Source organism: Gavialis gangeticus, unplaced genomic scaffold, assembly GCF_001723915.1.
Source record: "Gavialis gangeticus isolate Ggan-Ray unplaced genomic scaffold, GavGan_comp1, whole genome shotgun sequence".
Lineage (NCBI taxonomy): Eukaryota > Metazoa > Chordata > Crocodylia > Gavialidae > Gavialis > Gavialis gangeticus.
The window spans coordinates 36,585,662-36,594,440 of record NW_017729032.1 but is presented as its reverse complement, the minus strand read 5'-3'; positions in this window follow the sequence as shown (position 1 = coordinate 36,594,440).

Here is an 8,779-nt window from a genome sequence, read left to right as displayed (position 1 = left end):
GGCCTGACCAGCGCCGCATAGAGGGGGAGCAAGTCCTCTCTGGACCTGTTAGTGATGCTCCTGTTGATGTATGACAGGGTGCGGTTGGCTCTGCCTATTGCTTCATCGCATTAGCGACTCATATTCATCCTGGAGTCTATCATGACTCCAAGATTCCTCTCTGCCTCTGTGCTGCTGAGAGGGTCACCCCCTAACCTATAACCATAATGCTGGTTTCCTCTCCCCAGGGTGCAGCACCCTGCACTTGTCCTTGTTGAACCACATCCTATTCAGATCCACCCACTTCTCTAACCTATCCAGGTCTGCCTGGATGTGGTCCCTGCCTGCTGGTGTATTCACTTGACCACACAGCTTGGTGTCATCAGCAAACTTGAACAGGGTGCACTCCACACCCTTGTCCAGGTCACTAATGAAGACACTGAACAGCACTGGCCCAAGGACCGAGCCCTGGGGGACTCCACTGGCCACACCCTCTCAGGTCGACATCGACCTGTCCACCACCACCCTCTGGGTGTATGGAGTTCTGCTCTGAGTTCTAATTAGAATGCTTCAGTGTCACCTCACTGTCATGTGTATAATCACTATACTAAAAATTGCTCTCTTTCAGAAAAATGATAAAGGATACAAACACCCAGTCACCAGCGGGAGAATACTTCAGAGAACCACTACTCTATCCTTGTATGCACAGTTCTTGTCCTCAAATGGAAAAATATATGGTACCTGCACAGACAGGTCTGCAAACAAAAATTAATAATTATAATGAACACTAGAAATCATGGACTTAACAAACTTACCTGCTTCCTCTGCTGACTTCTCTCTGGTACAGGTAATATTGACCCTTGTGTCTTTTGAAGGGCCTTACATCTGATAACTTCTCATTACACCACAGGTTTTTTGTCATCTTCCCCATTTTTAAGTGTCTATGACCATTTTTTCTACATAATGCAGTTAAACAAAAGTAATTGTTCTACCTAATATTTAGCTTGGCCTGCATCTGCTATTTCTTCCAGAGCTGAGGAAGGGCACTTTGTGTCTGTAAGCTTGTCTAACATCTCAGAACTACATACTTTATCCAATAACCTTGTCTCTTGCATTATGCCAGGTCAAACTAGATGTTCATAATATTCATAATGGCAGATTCTAGCCTTAAAATCTATGAATCTACAAACAACTCATGAAGAAGGAGAGTAAAGTTTAAACATGATTGTGAATATAAGTGTTTATCTTTTGACCTTCAGCTTTATGTGATTCATGAGCTGAAAGTTGTGGATCATTAGTAAACTAAAGAAATATAGTTGTGATTAAAGTATTGCAAGTTGGATATGTAACTAGTTGGATCATCTTGCTCAAAAAATAGTCTTCAGTGCCTTGATGCCTAATTGAAAGGAGATAACAAAGGGTCTTTCCTGAGTCTGTTTAATATATGTATTGTTGATTTGACTCTATATTGTTTAAAATATTCATTAATGATTGCAGGGTGGGATTGAGCATATACTTACTAAATTTGCAAGTGACACCAAGTTGGTTGGAACTACAGACATTTTGGAGTGTAGAGCTAATATTCAGAATGATCTGGATAAACTGGAGAAATGGTTCAAACTTAAGATATATTTACAGAAATACAGATTGGATAATGACTGATTAGACTAAAGACATATGCACAGAATATGAGCCAATAGTGTGTTGTTATTGTAAAAAAACCCAATAGTACACTAGGATGTATTTACAGGAGCATCATATGCAAGTCAAGAGAAGTGATTCTTCGGCTCTGTTTAGCACTGGTAAGGCCTCACGTGGACTGCTGTCTCCAGTTTTGGGCTCTGCACTTCAAGAAAGACATGGACAAATTAGAGAGAATCCAGTGGACAGCAACAAATTTATTAGAAGTCTGGAAAACATGATTTATGATGAAAGTCTAAATAACTAGGTTTACTTAGTCTGGAGAAGAGAAGACTGAGGGGAAATATGATAACAGCTTTGAGATAACTGAAGGATGATGACAGACTCTCTGTGACCAGGCCAGGATAAGGAGAATGGTCTTAAATTGCAGCGAGGGAAATTTAGGTTGGATATTAGGAAGAATTTTATTATGCTTAGGGTGGTTAACCATTGGAGCAGGCTACCTAGAGAGGTTGTGGAATCTCTTTCCTTGAAAGTTTTTAAGAGCAGGTGAGACAAACTCTTGTCTAAACTGGATGGCAAACAGTTGGCTGAGATAATGGAGACGGGGTGATTCTCCCTTTAACAGGCAGTTGAACTACATCATGATCTCCTAAGGTCCCTACTTGTTATAATTCTAAGAATTATACTTATGCCAAAATTCCTTTTAGTGCAACAGTAAAGAGTTTTGTGCATGGGCAACTGGTGCCACCTTAGGTGGGGCACATGCCCCCCCAGTAACCAGTCAGCGACTGGGGGGAGGGGTCCCCCTGCGGCCGATCAGGCCATCCAGGAAGCAGCCGTGGACCTCCTACTCCCTGGCCAATGCTTGCAGAGGGGGCACTGGCACTCCCACCTGCCTTCCCTGCCTGTTGCCTCAGTGGGGAGTGCAGCCTGACAGAGGGTGCACTGGCACTCTCAGGGGATGTATGAGCACCCCTGTGCACCCCCCATGCATCACTACTGGTTTTGTGGGAAGGGTTCAATGTCTTGATTTAAACCACTTTAATATCCACATATTGCCTGATTCTCTGTAGACAAGAATCTTTTACCCCAAATCTGCTAATAAATAAAAGGCACTTAAAACAAACTAAAAACAATGGAGACTGAAATTCTCTCTGCTGTTTATTCAGTTTATTCAGTTACAGCAGGAAATGCCATGTGCTGTTCATCTCTACAGGAAGGTGAACTCCATCTCTGAGAAGCTATACTTTCATTTTCCCTAGTATACCCTCTTCTACTGATGCTGAGAAAACAATAATGACACTAGAATATGCATTGCGCTTCAAAGAGACAATGAAATTACACTGAGGCACATGGCAAAATGCAGGGCCATGGGCAGTAATGACCATGCTAGTCCCCAATGAGCAGGGTAAGGTTATAGAGTGCAGTTCTATGCAGAGTTACCAACTCGAAATAGTACTGGTAATAGTAGGGATCTACCTGAGTTAATTAGCTGCTTCTCAGGTTATTATCTCATGCAAACATATCCTGAAATGCCTAAAATCTGCTGTTCCATATTACTCCATCATCATCATCATCATGATCTGGATTATTATAGCTCTTACCATCCCTAGCTCATTGTGCCAGACCCTGTACAAACATAGAACCTAAAGATAGTTTCTGCTTCAGAGAATTTATAGAGTAAAGCCAGAGATGGATGTAGATAGATAAATGAGGGAGCATGAAGAAACAATAAGATGGTTTAGTTTGGTGGCTGGTGTCCTCAGCTCACCAGCAGCCTAACCATTGGTCAAGTTTTTTGTAGGCATCATGGTGAAAGAGAGCTTTAAAGAGGAACTTGAAAGCAAATAATAATAATGTAGTTTTGAGGAATTTACAAGTGGTCCTTCTAAGCATAGGAGAAAGGAGAAGTGGGAAATGGATGCTAACATCCTAGGCTAATGAAGGGAAGGAAACCAGGGCTTGGCACAATGGGCTAGGACAATGGGGGACAACTTTTTTGGCAAGCGTGCCACAAATGTGCTCTGCATCCTATATGAATGGCATTCCAATGCCCTTCCCCTGCCTGTTCTGTTTCTCAGCCATTTCCCCAGTACTCTGCACTTCCCGACTGGTCTCCTGCTTCCTGCCCTATCTTTTGCTGTGCTGCCTGAGCCTCCCTGATCTGCTGTGTGCCCCACACAGAGGCTGCCTATTGCCACTTGTGGCACTAGTGCTGCAGGTTGACCACCCCTGGGCTGGGCAGTCTAAAAGTTACAGCGATGATGATTAGGTAATATAGAAAAACAGATTGGTATTTCAGGTTATGTCTACATAGTGCTGATTAGCTCTTAGACTCTTGATACTGAAAGTAAAGATAGGCCACAGAGGCCCTTGGAAATGAAAACATGCAGCTTGCTTTTTGATGCAATAAAAAAGGGAGAGCAGGTGGAATGATATAAAGAAAGAGGTGATGTAGGTTAAGTGGCAGATTAGCAGAACGATTTATCCAGCAGAATTCTTAATGAAAACGAGCAGGGCAAGACTGCATTTGTCAAAGCCAGGCAAAAGGCTAATGCAGTGGTTACAGTGAAAGACTCTGAAAGCCTGTGTAAGAAATATGGAACTCCTAAATAAATAAATTCTTATATACATTTGACTACATTCAAATATTCATTAGTTTTCATGTATCTCTTTATATACCTTGACTCCTCCTTTTCTTCTGTTTTAATCACTCTGCTAACACAAAAATATCCCAAAACAATTTTAACCAACCTCTCTTCAGTTTGTCCCCGGCTCCAGTGACAGATGCATGGGCGGAAGCCCATTGCATCCCTGCTGAGCCCAGGGACCCTCAGGACTCCCCTGTGGGACCCCGACCCAGACCCCCAGTGCAGCCAGAGGTAGGTGAGGCCCACAGCAGGGAGGGGAGGGACCTCAATCCAAACAGCTGCGGGGCAGCTGAGTCGGTGCTAAGGAGGCACGCTTGTCTGCCCAGCACACAAGTTAGCACAGGAGTTTGCACAGGAGGGTGAGCAGGAGGGCCCACAGCCCTGCCAGTGCACCCCTAGCTTAGGTAGTCACAGTAGTAGCCAGACTACTGCCGGCAAAATGCAGATGGGCACATGCCACACCCTGAGGGCCCCCTCGGAGTTTGTGGTCTCCCCCTCTGGCACCTCAGAGGCCTCCACCCAGACAGAACCCATGGTTCCTTGCTCCAAACAGACAGAGTCTCTGGCTTTCACCTGTGGGGGCTGCTTGGCACATTTCCAGGCTCCTGGGACCAGGAGCAGGGCCACCTCCCCTTGCAAGGTTTGCTCCAATTTGGAGTCTCTGGGGCACCAGATAGAGGAGCTCCAGTCTGCAGTCCAGAGACTGTATGCCATCAGGGATGGTGAGCAGGAGATAGACTCCTACTGCTAGGCCCTTCGCCCCCTGTAGGCAGAAGGTAGAGCAAGGTCACCCTCCAGGGCAAGGGAGGACTCGGGGATCTCTCATGCTGTCCAGCCAGGGGGTTGGACCAAGGTTGTCAAGGTCCCCAAGGCCCAGTGCAACAAGGTTCCCTCCCCTCTGGGGCTTTGCAACAGGTATGAACCTCTTGCAGGCCCAATAGAGCCTGCAGAGCTGCCAGCTCCAGCAGGCAAGGGAGGATCACCCACCCCCACTCTCTCCAAGATGAAACTCAGAGTGCTTGTCATGGGAGACTCCCTCCTAAGGGGGACTGAGGGGACAATCTGCTGCTCAGACCCCCTAGCCTGTAAGGTCTGCTACTTCCCTTTGGGATTCTCTTGGCTCTTTGGGATCCTCTTGGCTCTACTCAGTCAGACTGGCTGACCTGCTTGACCAGGCTTTAAACTGAGCCTGCTGGGGGATGGGGGAAGTACTGCCACTGGAAGCCCGCTGGGCAGTTTTTGTAAACCCAGCAGGCTAAGGCACTCAAGGGAACCCACCCCTACCCCAGCCCCAGAGCAATCTGTAGGAAAGGCAAGGGCCCCTAATAGGACGCTTGCGTGCCTGTACACCAATCCCAGGAGCCTGGGGAACAATCAGGAGGAACTGGTCTTCCTGCTAAACCAAAAGGATTATGATCTCATAGGCATAACAGAGACCTGGTGTGACTCCACCTATGACTAGGCCACACATATAGATGGCTATACTTTGTACAGGAGAGATCATGTGGACAAAAGGGGCAGGGGGGGAGATCTCTATGTCAAGAAAAGCTAGGCATTCCTGCAAGCTGACATTGGCATCCATGGGGGATTATTGGAGACTCTCTGGGTCAAAATCTATGGTGAACAAGGCACAGGGATCACAATGGTTGGGGTCTACTACAGATCATCGAGCCAGGATCGAGAGCTTGACCAGGAATTCACCAAGGAACTATCTGAGGCTGCATGGTTGTCATGGGAGATTTCAAGTACCCAGACATCTTATGGGAAGAGCACTTGGCCACATCCGAAAGGCCGCAAAACTTCCACATGGTGTGGATGAGTTCTATCTCACTCAGGAAGTCTATGGACTGACAAGAGGCAAAGCACTGCTAGAACTGGTACTGGCAATGGAGGATGACTTAATCAGTGACCTAATGATTGAAGGGAAGCTGGGAGACACTGAGCATGAGCTGATCACCTTCACCATCTGCCATAAAGCAGGCAAGTCAGTCAACAAAACAGAAGTCCTCAACTTCAGGAAAGCTGACTTTGATAAGTTCAGGAGGCTTGTTGGCATGGCCCTAAGGGATCATGACCCAAAGGGGAGGGGAGTTTAGGAAGAGTGGTTGCTCCTCAAGGGAGCGATCCTGAAAGCACAAGCAATGTCTATCCCATCTTGGAGGAAAGGCAGCAAAAGGACACAGTAGCCCCCTTGGCTCTGCAGGAAACTAGTGGACCTCCTGTGACTGAAAAGAAAGGCCTATAAAGGATGGAAGGCTGGATCCACCCCAAAGGAGGAGTACTCTGTACTGGTCTCGACCTGTAGGGAGTGAACCAGGAAAGCCAAGGCTCCAACTGAACTCCAACTGGCTACATGTATCAAGGACAATAAAAAGTCCTTTTTTAGATATGTGGGGAGCCAGATGAAATGGTAACACTGGACCCCTGCTAAACCATATGGGTCAACTGACAACTGACACCCAGGAAAAAGCAAACCTGCTCAATGGGTATTTTGCCTCAGTTTTTCACCAGCCCCAAGGGACAGCCCTGCTCAATACACTATGCGACGGCCAGGTTGAGGGAGAACTGCTACCCTTCATCAATGTTGACCATGTGAAGGAACACCTTGAGAGGCTGGACACCTTTAAGTCAGCTGGCCCAGACAGCTTATAGCCCAGGGTACTTAAAGAGCCGGCAAGCATCATTGCTTGGCCACTGGCATGGATCGTCAAGAACTCATGGCACTCAGGTGAAGTGCCAGAAGAATGGAAGAAGGCCAATGTGGTGCCTATCTTCAAGAAACGGAGGAAAGTAGATCAGAGAAATACAGGCCAATCAGCCTGACCTCCATCACCGGGAAGATCTTGGAAAAAATCATCAATAGACCATTCTTGACAAACTGGCTGAAGGCAACTTGAGGGATAGCCAGCACAGGTTTGTTGTGGATAGGTCTTGTCTGACCAATCTCATCTCATTCTACAACTGGGTGACATATCACCTAGACAAGGGAGAAGAGATTGACATCATATATCTTGACTTTAAAAAAGTTTTTCATCTGGTATCCCATGATCATCTTATAGAAAAACTGGCCAATTGTGGTCTCAGCTACATCACAATCCACTGGCTGGGGAACTGCCTTCGAGGTCAGACCCAGAGAGTGGTAGCTGATGGAAGTAAATCACTGTGGTGTACCATGACCAGTGGGATCCTCCAAGGCTCTGTCCTTGGGCCTATCCTTTTCAACATCTTCATTAATGATGTGGACACTGGTGTCAGAAGCAGACTGGCCAAGCACGCTGATGACACCAAACTTTGGGGTAAAGCGTCCATACCCGAGGACAGGATGGTGATCCAGGCCAACCTTGACAGGCTCAGAAAATGGGTGGATGAAAACCTGATGGCCTTCAACGCTGAAAAATGCAAGGTATTCCACCTTGGGAAGAAAAACCCGCAGCATGCTTATAGGCTCAGCAGTACTACACTTGCTAGCACCACGGCCAAAAGGGACTTGGGGGTCATGATTGACCACAAGATGAATATGAGTCACCAATGTTATGTTGCAGCCGGCAAAGCAAGCAAAACTCTGGCTTGCGTCCATAGATGCTTCTTCAGCAAATCCCAGGAAGTCAACTTCCCAATGTACTCGGCCTTAGTGAGACCGCAGCTGGAGTACTGTATCCAATTCTGGGCTCCACAATTTAAAAAGGATGTGGAGAAGCTTGAAAGAGTCCAGAGGAGAGCCATGCACATGATCAGAGGGCAGGAAAACAGGCCTTATGATGACAGGCTGATAGATACGGGACTCTTCAGCCTGGAAAAGCACAGGCTCAGGGGGCACCTGATGGCTGCCTATAAATATATAAGGGGTGTACATCAGGATCTGGGGGAATGTCTGTTCACCAGAGTGCCCCATGGGATGACAAGTTCAAATGGTCACAAACATCTCCAAGACCATTTCAGGCTGGACATAAGGAAGAACTTCTTTACAGTCCGAGCCAAGGCCTGGAACAGACTGCCACCAGAAGTGGTGCAAACAGCTACTCTGGATTCTTTTAAGAGTCAATTGGACGTTTATCTTGTGGGATCCTGTGACCCCAGCTGAATTCCTGCTCCTGTGGCAGGGGGCTTGACTTGATGATCTTCCAGCCCTAATATGTCTATGAAATCTATTAAAGCTATGAATCATGTTAGAGATCTAGGGCAGCTGACTTTATACCACCACATCATCATCAGGGTATTGTTGGGGGAAGGGTCTCATGGCTGGCATACTCTTGCATTCAGGCAATCTCCAGTTATGAAAGGCTGCCACCCCAAGAGGTGGAACACTGAAGGTTAGTATAATTTAAAACAAAAATACTCCAAGGGGTGGGATGACTCCCAGCCAGCCCCAAAGCTGGGAAAAAGGAAAGGTCTACTTAAGCCAACCTATTAAATGGGTACTTTGTGTCAGTCTTTCATCAGTCCCATGGCATGCCCATGCCCACTACGGTACAGGGAGGTCTGGGTGAGGGAGATCCCCTGCCCTC